The sequence below is a fragment of the Ranitomeya imitator genome, chromosome 2 (assembly GCF_032444005.1).
Source record: "Ranitomeya imitator isolate aRanImi1 chromosome 2, aRanImi1.pri, whole genome shotgun sequence".
Taxonomy (NCBI): Eukaryota; Metazoa; Chordata; class Amphibia; order Anura; family Dendrobatidae; genus Ranitomeya; species Ranitomeya imitator.
The window spans coordinates 694,794,659-694,808,493 of NC_091283.1; the positions used below are offsets into that span (position 1 = coordinate 694,794,659).

Consider the following 13,835-nt stretch of genomic DNA (forward strand, 5'->3'; position numbering starts at 1 on the left):
ACATCAGCATAATTTTGGAACCAAATTTTTTTTTTTTTGTTAGGGAGTTATAAGGGTTAAAAGTTGACCAGCAATTTCTCATTTTTACAACACCATTTTTTTTTTTTTAGGGACCACGTCTCATTTGAAGTCATTTTGAGGGGTCTATATGATAGAAAATGCCCAAGTGTGACACCATTCTAAAAACTGCACCCCTCAAGGTGCTCAAAACCACATTCAAGAAGTTTATTAACCCTTCAGGTGTTTAATAGGAATTTTTGGAATGTTTAAATAAAAATGAACATTTAACTTTTTTACACAAAAAATTTACTTGAGCTCCAATTTGTTTTATTTTACCAAGGGTAACAGGAGAAAATGGACCCCAAAAGTTGTTGTCCAATTTGTCCTGAGTACGCTGATACCCCATATGTGGCAGTAAACCACTGTTTGGGCGCATGGGAGAGCTCGGAAGGGAAGGAGCGCCGTTTGACTTTTCAATGCAAAATTGACAGGAATTGAGATGGGACGCCATGTTGCGTTTGGAGAGCCACTGATGTGCCTAAACATTGAAACCCCCCACAAGTGACACCATTTTGGAAAGTAGACCCCCTAAGGAACTTATCTGGATGTGTGGTGAGCACTTTGACCCACCAAGGGCTTCACAGAAGTTTATAATGCAGAGCCATAAAAATAAAACAAAATTTTTTTTCCCACAAAAATTATTTTTTAGCCCCCAGTTTTGTATTTTCCCTAGGGTAACAGGAGAAATTGGACCCCAAAAGTTGTTGTCCAATTTGTCCTGAGTACGCTGATACCCCATATGTGAGGGGGAACCACCGTTTGGGCGCATGGGAGGGCTCGGAAGGGAAGGAGCGCCATTTGGAATGCAGACTTAGATGGAATGGTCTGCAGGCGTCACATTGCGTTTGCAGAGCCCCTAATGTACCTAAACAGTAGAAACCCCCTCACAAGTGACACCATTTTGGAAAGTAGACCCCCTAAGGAACTCATCTTGATGTGTTGTGAGAGCTTTGAACCCCCAAATATTTCACTACAGTTTATAACGCAGAGCCGTGCAAATAAAAAATATTTTTTTTTCCACAAATTATATTTTAGCCCCCAGTTTTGTATTTTTCCAAGGTTAGCAGGAGAAATTGGACCCTAAATGTTGTTGTCCAATTTGTCCTGAGTACGCTGATACCCCATATGTGAGGGTAAACCCCTGTTTGGGCACACGGGAGAGCTCGGAAGGGAAGGAGCACTGTTTTACTTTTTCAACGCAGAATTGGCTGGAATTGAGATCGGACGCCATGTCGTGTTTGGAGAGCCCCTGATGTGCCTAAACAGTGGAAACCCCCCAATTATAACTGAAACCCTAATCTAAACACACCCCTAACCCTAATTCCAACGGTAACCCTAACCACACCTCTAACCCTGACACACCCCTAACCCTAATCCCAACCCTATTCCCAACTGTAAATGTAATCCTAACCCTAGCCCTAACCCTAACCCTAGCCTTAACCCTAGCCCTAATGGGAAAATGGAAAAAAATACATTTTTTTATTTTTCCCTAACTAAGGGGGTGATGAAGGGGGGTTTGATTTACTTTTATAGCGAGTTTTTTAGCGGATTTTTATGATTGGCAGCCGTCACACACTGAAAGACGCTTTTTATTGCAAAAAATATTTTTTGCAATACCACATTTTGAGAGCTATAATTTTTCCATATTTTGGTCCACAGTCATGTGAGGTCTTGTTTTTTGCGGGACGAGTTGACGTTTTTACTGAAAACATTTTCGGGCACGTGACATTTTTTTGATCGCTTTTTATTCCGATTTTTGTGACGAAGAATGACCAAAAACCAGCTATTCATGAATTTCTATTGGGGGAGGCGTTTATACCGTTCCGCGTTTGGTAAAATTGATCAGTTTTATTCTTCGGGTCAGTACGATTACAGCGATACCTCATTTATATCATTTTTTTATGGTTTGGCGCTTTTATACGATAAAAACTATTTTACAGAAAAAATAATTATTTTTGCATCGCTTTATTCTCAGGACTATAACTTTTTTATTTTGCTGATGATGCTGTATGGCGGCTCGTTTTTTGCGGGACAATATGACGCTTTCAGCGGTACCATGGTTATTTATATCTGTCCTTTTGATCGCGTGTTATTCCACTTTTTGTTCGGCGGTATGATAATAAAGCGTTGTTTTTTGCCTCTCTTTTTTTTTTTTTTTTCTTACGGTGTTTACTGAAGGGGTTAACTAGTGGGCCAGTTTTATAGGTCGGGCCGTTACGGACGCGGCGATACTAAATATGTGTACTTTTATTTTTTTTTTTTTTATTTAGATAAAGAAATGTATTTATGGGAATAATATTTCTTTTTTTTTTTTTTTTTCATTATTTTTGGAATATTTTTTTTTACACATTTGAAAATTTTTTTTTTTTTTTTTTTTTTTTTACTTTGTTCCAGGGGGGGACATCACAGATCGGTGATCTGACAGTTTGCACAGCACTCTGTCAGATCACTGATCTGACATGCAGCGCTGCAGCCTTCACAGTGCCTGCTCTGAGCAGGCTCTGTGAAGTCACCTCCCTCCCTGCAGGACCCGGATCCGCGGCCATCTTGGATCCGGGGCTGGAGGAAGCAGGGAGGGAGGTGAGACCCTCGCAGCAACGCGATCACATCGCGTTGCTCCGGGGGTCTCAGGGAAGCCCGCAGGGAGCCCCCTCCCTGCGCGATGCTTCCCTGCACCGCCGGCACATCGCGATCATGTTTGATCGCGGTGTGCCAGGGGTTAATGTGCCGGGGCGGTCCGTGACTGCTCCTGGCACATAGTGCCGGATGTCAGCTGCGATAAGCAGCTGACACCCGGCCGCGCTCCCCCCGTGAGCGCTGCCGATCGGCTATGACGTACTATCCCGTCCAGGGTCAGATAAGCCCAGGGCACCTCGACGGGATAGTACGTCTAAGGTCACAGAGGGGTTAATCTTGTTTAGACAAGCATAAAAGCAAGTTTTGTGCACTTCTGAAAAGGAGATTGCTGAACTGAGGCCAGACGGAGTCCAGAATAACTCTGCTGCCTCATTACAGTATGTAAAACACTAAATGGATGTGCACAAAATAAATATAAATATGTACACGCATGTATCTATATACTGTGTGTATTAGAGAGGCATATAATATATATATATATATATATATATATATATATATATATATATATATATATATTCTCTCCAAAAAGCGTGACAGTGATAACCACTCAAGAGGCAAAAACAGAAGCAACCCCAGACAAAATGGACTTAAGAATCAGACAAAATAAATATAAAATTACCTTTATTAAATATACGTTGGCAAACAGTAATACAAATTAAAAGAAAAAATGTGTGCACGTGTCTGGTCAAATACTCCAGCAGAAATTTACATCAGTTCTACAAAAGTTAAAAAACTTTTAAAATGAAAACCGGATCAGAGGATAAAATTTTTTTATATCTGTTGCTGACAAAATAATCATGTAAGGGCCCAAAAATTATGCATAAGGAATTTTATGGATGCATAAAAAAAATTATACAAAAAGGAGGTAATTGTGGATGGCAAAATAATATACAAATCACAGCACAATTTAAAATTCTTTATAAAAAGACAAAATAAATGAGACTTAATTCATAGTAAAAAAAAAAAAGTGAAAAGGGACTTTACCATTAATATGAATCCATATTGGATAGTGAGGGTGCAAAAATGCAGACAAAAATTCTCACAAATATATAAAATCACTTTTTTGGGCAATATACCTTTTTAAAGTCCGGTGTGGTGGAGTCAGACAACGTGCACCCCCCGATGTTCCTTTTTTTTTTGTTTTATTTTTTTCAACCCTTTTAGAACATAGGATTAATAATGGATAGGTGTCTATTGACACCTATCCATTATTAACCAGGCTTAATGTCACCTTACAACAGCAAGGTGACATTGACCCTTTATTACCCCATATCCCACCGCTACTCGGGAGTGGGAAGAGAGGCTAAGTGCCAGAATGGGCGCATCTTACAGATGTGCCTTTTCTGGGGTGGCTGGGGGCAGATGTTTCTAGCCTGGGGAGGGAGGGGGGGGGGAAAGGTTGGTTCCTCTCTAGGCTACTAATATCTTCCCTCAGTCACTGGCTTTCCCACTCTGGCCCACGCCAGTTTTTTTTCCGTGAATTAACACTTTATTTTAACAGCTAGAGCCCACAAATTTTGCACACAAACTCTACTAACATTAGTAGTGAGGGATATGAAATAGTTTACTGTATGTAAACCATGACTCATATCCTGTCGGGTCTGATAAGGAGAAAGCAAAAGCCGGCAATTGAATTACCAGCTTTTCTGCTATGTAGCGCTGCAACACACACACTCACACTCACACTCTTATTCTTTCTATCTATTCTAACCTGTCAGTGTGATTTTTTTTACTGTACACCGCACTGAATTGCCGGCTTTTCTATACAACACGGTGCATATTTCTTGCAAGTCACACTGAGGGTCTGTGTGTAATCCGTATTTTTCTCACCCCCATAGACTTTCATTGGCGGATTTTTTTTTTTTTTTTTTTTTTGTGCAATACACTGACAAAAGCAGCATGCTGCGATTTTCTCAGCCTGAGAAATATACGGCAGATAGGAGCTGCCCCATAGAGAAACATTGGTCCGTGTGCAATGTGTAGTTTTTGCGCCTCTCATGCATCCGTAAAACTCTCTAGTGTGATGCCGGCCTAAATACAATGTTCCCAATAAAAGCTTCAACCCCGTCCTCACTCAGGTCTATCATCTGTTAATGGAAATATAGGGGGCTTCTGCGTTATTGGTAGCACAAAGGCCCTGGAAAAGCACTATAGCTCCTCACCCTCAAAGAAATTCAGCAAGTTCTGCTGTCCCAAATCCAAATGCCCCTCTCACTTTTGAGCCTCACAGTGGACCTAAACCACATATAGCCTCTACATGTTTGGCATTTCTGTAGCGATGACAGCCTGCCTAACTTACAGGTGCATGCCTCCAGTAGGCTAAGCTTTGCATAGCATACTGGTCCCTAAAATGTACAGATCCCTACAACAGCAGTTTGTAATTTTCACTCAGCAACATTCACTACTGCTTGTTTGTGGAAAACATCCATGGAGTCAAAATCGTCACTACAACTGTAGCTTACCAAAGGGTATAATTTCCAAAATAAGAGTGTAGATTCTGCTCTTCTAGCACTTGGCGGCTCTAAAGATGGAGTCCGCAAATTGAACTCCAATATCTTCCCTTCTGAGCTTTGCCCTGTGCTTGAAAGTAGCTTTTGACCACAAATGGGGTATCCTTGTACTCGGGAGAAATTGCACAACAAATTTCAGGGTATAATTTCTTCTGCTATCCTTGTGAAAATTAAGAAAAGTGGGGGGGGGTTGGGGGAACATTTTTGTGGGAAAAATATATTTTTTCACTTCAACAGAGCAATGTTGTAAAATTCGGTGAAGCACCTGTGGGTTCAAGGTGCTTGCCACACATCTAAAGTTCCTTGAGGGGTCTAGTTTCCAATATGAGGTCACTTGTGGGGGGGTTTCCACTGTTTAGGCACACCAGGGACTCTCCATATACAACATGGCATCCGCTCTCAATTCCAGCCAATTTTGTGTTCAAAAAGTCAAACATTCTATCAAAATCTGTGTTGCAAAATGTCACTCCGTTCTTTGAGCCCTATCATGCATCCACATGTAGTTTTCCTCCACACATTGGTTATTGTCTTACTCAGCAGAAAAAGCACAACCAATTGTATGGATAATGTTGGCCTTTTTGAAAATATAAAATTGGGGTCTAAATTTATATATTTTTTTTTTTTTACAAATGACAAAAGCCTGACTCTCTTCCAAACAGAAACCAGGTGTGTACAGGTATGAACAGAGTAGCCACCTCCATATATAACCAACAAATAAAGTTGCACTCCGTAGCACTGTAGCATGGAATGCTATTCATAGATCATATTTTCATGCTATAGCACTGCAGAGGGCAACTTTTTAATGCCTTCACAACCTATGACGTATAGGTAAGTCATCTACTATATAATTGTCTAAGGGTCACTTCCGTCTGTCTGTCACGGATATTCATTGGTCGCAGCCTCTGTCATAGAAATCCAAGTCGCTGATTGGTCGTGGCAAAACGCCCACGACCACTGCCACGACCAATCAGCGACTGGCACAGTCCGGTGGCAAAATGGTCGCTCCTTCCTCCCTGTAGTCAGTGCCCGCTCCATACTCCCCTCCAGTCAGCCCTCACACAGGGTTAAGGGACCGCATTATGCCACGGTGTAACGCACTCCGTTAACGCAGCTATTAACCCTGTGTGACCTAATGTTAACAACAATAATAATAATAATAATAATAATAATGTTCTCACCTTCCGAGGTCGCGCGCTGTCCTCTGCAGTGGAAGCGGCAGGTTCCGGTGCCAAGGATGCTATGCAAGAAGAACCTGCCATGACGTCACGGTCATGTGACCGCGACGTCATCACAGGTCCTGCGCTCATACCAACCCTGGGACCGGAAGCTGCCGCATGCACCGCACACAGGTGCCAGGACATCAACGGGCCTTCGGAAGGTGAGTATATGTTTATTTTTTATTTTAAGGTGTGTTTTTTTTTTTTTTAACCACACATATAGTGCCCACATTGCTATATACTACATGGGCTGTGTTATACACTATGTAGCTGTGCAATACACTACGTGACTTCTATATACTACGTGCCTGTGCAATATACTACGTGGCTATGCTATATACTACGTGGCTGACCAATATACTATGTGCCTGTGCAATACGTGGCTATGTTATATAGTGCGTACCAGGGTGGATTTGATTTAAATCTAACTGATTTAAATCACTAGTCAGTAAGGCTTGATTTAAATCAGTGATTTAAATCAAAGTTTCTACCTAACTGAATTTGACTCCGCAGAGGTCCCAGCCTCTTCTTCATGGCAAAAATGTTACAACATGAACAGAGTTGAGAAAAAGACCTTAATCCTATTGCTCTACAAACCTATGAATACAGAATCAACCCCTTCAGTGCCAAGTCCAAGAAGTTAGACAATATGTTTCTGATTGTTTGGAGTGGAATAGATCTGCACAACACAAGAAGAATGTGAATCTAAGTGTGAGGAGGAGGAAGGGCAAGCAGACAAGAAAATGAAAGTGAAACTTTGAGCACAATACTGCAGCATAGCCACAGACAGACAAGTCTGGATCTGTTTGTGTGTACGATCTGAGGTTTATTACATTCTTTCCTTATAATGGCAGCAGGCCGTAAGAGACCCAGTTTGGGAATATTTTAATTAAGCTCCTTCGCCTATCGGTAAGGCAGGCATGCGTGCAAAATGCAAACGATGCAACAAAGAGATGCAAGGCCTGGTGGCGCGAATGAGGCAACATCATGAGAAGTGCGGTGATGAAGATGAGTCATGATTCATCTTCATCACCTCACTTCTCATGATGTTGCCTCATTCGCGCCACCAGGCCTTGCATCTCTTTGTTGCATCGTTTGCATTTTGCACGCATGCCTGCCTTACCGATAGGCGAAGGAGCTTAATTAAAATATTCCCAAACTGGGTCTCTTTTACGGCCTGCTGCCATTATAAGGAAAGAATGTAATAAACCTCAGATCGTACACACAAACAGATCCAGACTTGTCTGTCTGTGGCTATGCTGCAGTATTGTGCTCAAAGTTTCACTTTCATTTTCTTGTCTGCTTGCCCTTCCTCCTCCTCACACTTAGATTCACATTCTTCTTGTGTTGTGCAGATCTATTCCACTCCAAACAATCAGAAACATATTGTCTAACTTCTTGGACTTGGCACTGAAGGGGTTGATTATGTATTCATAGGTTTGTAGAACAATAGGATTAAGGTCTTTTACTCAACTCTGTTAATGTTGTAACATTTTTGCCGTGAAGAAGAGGCTGGTACCTCTGCGGAGTCAAATTCAGTTTTGAGAACTGCGTAAGTAAAGCGAGCGTCTGTGATAATATTGGAGAGAAACTGCCCACTAATCCTACAGAAACCTTTGGAAGAGAATGGCATTGTGAATGTTGCACATATACAGCCTGTATTCTACTGAGTTAAACAACTCGGCTTTATCTCATGATGGAAGAACCTTTGGACGGTAAAATATTTTCCTCAAAAAGTAGTTTATTGAGAAAAATCCGATTTAAATCAAAATCCGATTTTTTTTTTTTTTTTTTTTTTTTTTTTTTTTTTTTTTACATTGATTTTTATCCACCCTGGTGCGTACGCTGTGTTACATACGACGTAGCTCTGTTATATACTACGTCGGTTGGGTTGTGTTATATACTACGTCACTGCAATATAGTACGTAGCTTGTGCTATATACTACCTACATATTCTGGAATACCCGATACGTTAGAATCAGGCCAACATCTAGTTGCTCATGTTCCTGCACTCAGTGGGCTCCATCGATGAACCTGCACATCTTCTAGCACATGTCAGCTGATTTAATGCACTGACATGTGCCCCTAACAGCTGCAAGTGGAATCACAATCCACTCACGGCTGTTAACATGCTCACTTTGGAAGTCCATGTCACATGACTGTGGGTTGGCATGACAACTCGGGGTCTGCGGCAGACCCCTGTGCTTGTCATTGCCAGATTGCTGTGAAAGCAAGCCTGTGGCCGGTGCTCATAGCACATGAGCATTTTAGCTATACATATCAGGGCTTCATCCCTGCTATGAGTAGCACAGGAGGTCAGATGATCGCAGCATCTAGTCTCCCATTGTGTTAAAATATAAGGCTGTGTGCACACGTTGCTGTTTTTTCGCTATAAAACCGCAAAAAAAGCATACATTATGCATCCCATCATTTAGAATGAATTCTGCAATTTTTGTGCACATGATGCGTTTTTTTTTTTCCGCAAAAAAAAACGCATCTCGGTAAACGCAGCATGTTCATTAATTTTGCGGATTTCCCACTATATAATGCATTGGGAAATGTCCGGAAAAATCCGCCCAAAAACGCATGCAGATTTCTTGCAGAAAATTTCATTTTTTTTCTCAGGAAATTTCTGCAAGAAATCCTTAACGTGTGCACATAGCCTTGAAGTTCAAATCGCCCCATTCAAAATAAATAAAACAAAATACACATTTACTATTGCCGCTTTCAGAAACTCCCTATCAAAATATAAAAAGAATTCAATATGTAAACAAGAAAAAATAAACTCCAGAATTGCATGGTTTTTCTTTGTTGCTGCAACATTGCAATAAAATGCAGTGACAGGCGATCAAAACATTTCCTAAGGAAAAAGACTGCATCATAGAAACGGGATCACCACGATTCAATTTAACAAACAAATAACAAATTTTATTAGAACCACACCACACAAACTGTAGGAAAAACAATTAAAAACACCCATAAACAATGGGAAATAAGGGTCCATATAATACAAAGTGCAATACTACAACATCATCTTGTGTAATGCCGGCTCATACAATGGTGGGAGAAAAGGCAAGTGACATTAAGATACAGATCCTACGTGCTAATACACAAATAGAACCTACTTAAACAGTCCCAATAATAGAGAAAGGGCACATATTTATACACATTACAGCCCCTATGTGCATGCTGTGTCACCTGCTATAGCCTGCCTAGTTGCCACAAATGTAAGGTGCAAATGTATCATGCAGAGCAAGTATGCTGAACATTACCTAGGGGAGCTAGCTGGGATCGGCTAAAAGATGGAAAAGAGCCGCCCAGCATAGAACCCCCCCTTCCCACAAAGAGCAAATACCGGCTGAATGGAAACTCTGCCCTAAAGCTGTATGACCCACGCGTATCGACGCTGGAGGCGTCTTCCTCAAGGTCCACAGTCATCTAGTGGCGTGGACCTGCTTTATATAACATACAAGAAGCTTAATAGTACATACCAGGTGAGCAGCGCCGTTTCAGCTATGGCTACCAGGAAGTCCCAGTGGCGTGCACAGAGTCCCAGAGCGCAGGCGCAGAGAGCCACGCAATCAATATCCTGCGTAAGCGTCCCATCTGCGTGGAGGATTGCTCGGGCAACTACACAACCCCTAGAGATGCTGGACGCAGTCTAAGGAATAGGTGCGGGTATACTGCGCAGGCGCCAGCCCAGCGTCCCTGGCGCCGGCTAGTAGTGAGGGTTGCCACGGCAACCTATGTCAACACTAGAGTGCATAAACACACCAAGTCCCATCTGTGTGGAGGGTTGCTCGGGCAACCACAGAACCCCTAGAGACGCTGAACGCAGTCTAAGGAATAGGTGCGGATATACTGCGCAAGCGCTAGTGTCCAGCCATACAGAGGAGTTTAGACCACGCCAATATCAACCAATCCCATACACAGCCCTATATAGCTAAAAACCTAACAGATATAAAAGCGCACAAAAATTAAGTCAGATCGTAACCAATCACCGTACAGAAGGTGGAATGGCGCCATTAGCAGAGCACCTATAGTGCCCATGCATACGGACCCTCAGTAATAACCCAAAGTGTCACACACCATATGCGCAAGCGCCATTTGTAACTAGGTAAAGAGACTGTATTCATTACCGGCGAATTGTCTGATACAAGGTGCATGATGTCACAATGCAAATTCCCATAGCACAAAAACTCTGTTATTACACAACTATATAACAATAAAGGTGGAAACCATTTAAGTTAGTTCTAACAGAGGCTGAGAGCATGCTTATGCAGCGTAGAGCTTAACAGATAGTCATCTAAAGCACAAAGAACCTTAATTTTTATGCTCTGCCAATTATCCTGGGTTGGAACCAAATTGGGACCTGAGCCAGTTTTATGTACAAAAGAGTTTATAAGATTGTAACTGTGGACAGACCATAATGTATAATACTGAAAGACCCATAAGTTTGAGTATAGTACCTATTAGGAGAACATTCGGAGAAGGGATAACAAACCTAACCCAACAGATAGTATCTATATGAAAGGCGAGACAGCATGCACAAAAAAGGGGGGGGGGAATATTTATCACAGATAAACACACCAAAACAAAATTATAATAACTACATCATAAATAATCCAGTTGTGGTATCAGAGTCCATGCGCATAGCCCCATCCATTGCTTGGTCCTATGGCCCGAGCCGATCTGGTACAGAGTCATATCCATCCGGAAAGCGTATCAGTTCCCATAGTCCACTCAGATTCGTAACAAAAGGGCTTGATGGTCATCCATGGTCCCTGATATATCAACTTGAAAGCAGGAAGAAGAGGGATGCTAGAAGAATCACCAACTAGAATAATATAAGAAAAAGTAAGTATAAAGAAAGGAGAAAAAAAAAAAAAAAAAAAAAAGGGGGGGGGGGAGAGAAGAAGAAAGGGGGAGGGGGGGGGCAGGAAGTATATATAATATAGAAATGTTCCTATAAAGTAAAACAAAACAAAATTCCCCTCTTCCCCTGTCCTTCCCAACAATACTATAACTTCTTATAGAAGCCTGTGTACAACAGCTCCTCATTCAGGCCACAAGGTGCCAGGCTGTTCAGTTTGTATATCCATCGGGATTCCCTCCTTAATAGTTCGTCCGTAATTCTCCCTCCCCTGATACTGAGGGGTATACTCTCTAACCCAATCACCCTAAGGGTTCTAGGGGAGCCGTTGTGCCTATCCAAAAAGTGAGCTGCCACTGAGGTGATCTGCTTACCCTTACTCTTGTCTGTCCTAGCCATGCAGATGTTAGACACATGTTGCTGTATCCTGCGGCGCAGCTCTTGGGTAGTTTGTCCGACAAACTTTGTCACAACCGCAGATCAGAGCGTAGACCAGATTACGAGTGCGGCAGTTGAAAAATGATTTGGGAGACACCTGAAAGGGTAGAGAAAGTAACGACACACCAGCCTCCGCTATCATGTACATACATATGGAGCATCCCCCACATGAGTAAGAGCCATAGGTCGGGCAATTCACTCGAATCCTCTCTGTAGGGCGTCTAAAATGGCTGTTTGATAAACAGTCTTTAAGATTCCTTGCCCTCCTGGCCACCATCCTAGGTTTATCCGGGATGATCTGTCTGAGTCTGCCATCACTCGGCAAAATGCCCCAATTGTCCTCCATAATTCTACGTACGTCCCCCCATTGGTTATTAAATTGGGTGATCAAGCTGGAAAAATATACATTGTTTCTCACCCGTGGTTTCAAGGCCTCCTCCCTCGATTTCTGGCGAGAATGTTCATAGGCATCGGCAACAATCCTCTTGGGATACCCCCGTTCTCGAAATCGGTCCGTGAGTAGTCTGGATTCTGCTTGGAAGTCCGGTTGCTGACTACAATTTCTTCTAAGGCGCAAAAATTGGCCCTTTGGAATGCTGTCTCGCAAGTGACGAGGATGAAAACTGCAATAATGTAGGAGGTTATTTGTAGCTGTACCCTTCCGAAAGAGGGTCGTATATGTACGCTTATCCTGGAGCATGATCCTCAGGTCAAGGAAATCCACAGTACTGGTAAAGAAGTGGGAAGTCAGCCGAATGTTCACCTCATTGCTGTTTAGCTCCTCCCCAAAGGTCTTTAGGTCCTCAGCAGAACCTGTCCATAAAACAACATCGTCGATAAAACGATACCACTTCAGTACGTTGTGGTGAAACAATGTATTACTCCTGACCTGGGTCTCCTCCCACCATCCCATAAATAAGTTCGCGTATGATGGCGCGCATCTAGCCCCCATGGCGGTTCCGGACACTTGTTTGTAATACACTCTATCAAATACAAAATAATTCCTTTCCAGGATCATCCTTAAGTCTAGGATGAAGGAGTCATGCCCCCTATTACCTGTGGAGTGTTTGTCCAAGAAGAAGGACACGGCCATTATGCCTAGTTCATGCTTGATGTTCGTGTAGAGCGCTTCTACGTCAAATGTTGCAAGGATTGTATTGTCCAGTATCTCCAATGTTTCCAGCTGTTGGATTAGGAATGAAGAATCTCTGATATAGGACTCCAAACCAAGAACGAGAGGCTGTAGGAAAAAATCCAGGTAAATACAGGCTTTTTCAAAAAGTCCCCCAATCCCCGAGACGATGGGCGATCAAAACATAGTACCGTATGTATACCAAAAAGCCATCAATAAAAACATCAGCTCAGCGTGCAAAAAGTCCTCATCCAGCCCCAGATCCCTAAAAATGGAGACGCTGTGGGCTTAAACAATTTTTTTTTTTTTTTTTATTTGTGCAAACTTTTTTTTTTTTTTACCACTTAAATAAAACAGAACCTAGACAGGTTTGGTGTCCATGAACTCGTAATTACCTGGAGAATCATAATGGCGGGTTAGGTTTAGTATTTAGTGAACATGAGAAGGAGAGAAAAATATTGTAGAATTGCACTTTTTTTGCTATCATATCACAGCACTTTGAAGTTTTTTTTTCTTCCTGTTTTCCATTACATAATATAGTAAAACCATGGTGTAGTTCAAAAGTGCAGCTTGACAACCCCAAGGTCGTGAGGGGTGTTAAAGTAAAAGTTAAATTCATTTATTTTTTCTCCTTCCACATTCCATTAATTCCTGTGAAGCACCTGAAGGATTAATATACTTAAGTGTGGTCTTGAGGGGTGCTGTTTTTAGAATGGGGTCGGACTTTGATATTTTGTCATACAGACCCATCAAAGTTACTTCAAATGTGGGGTCCATTAAAAAAAAAAATACTAGGTTGGCTGCTATCGCTTGTGTCCCAGTTGGTAATGCGCTATAATATTTCTTGCTGCAATTTGGAATGGCCGACCCTGTAATGCATGGCTAGATTGGGCTGGTCAAAGCAAGTGCTGCTCTTAGGCCGGGGTCACACTAGCGATGAATACGGACGAGTGCTATGCGAAAAA

General features: G+C 42.1%; 1 protein-coding gene and 1 long non-coding RNA gene across 2 annotated transcripts in view; one reads left to right on the top strand and one right to left on the bottom strand.

The window, feature by feature from the left end:
• The window catches only part of PPIF (peptidylprolyl isomerase F), a 40,797-nt gene that overhangs the window by 12,878 nt on the left and 14,084 nt on the right, over nt 1-13,835 (top strand). The gene's annotated exons all lie outside the window — the stretch shown is intronic.
• Nucleotides 10,878-12,659, bottom strand: LOC138665524 (uncharacterized). Its single transcript, XR_011318485.1, has 3 exons — nt 12,157-12,659; nt 11,675-11,835; nt 10,878-11,264 (listed from the first exon to the last, which is right to left on the bottom strand). It is a non-coding gene; the product is annotated as an uncharacterized lncRNA (long non-coding RNA).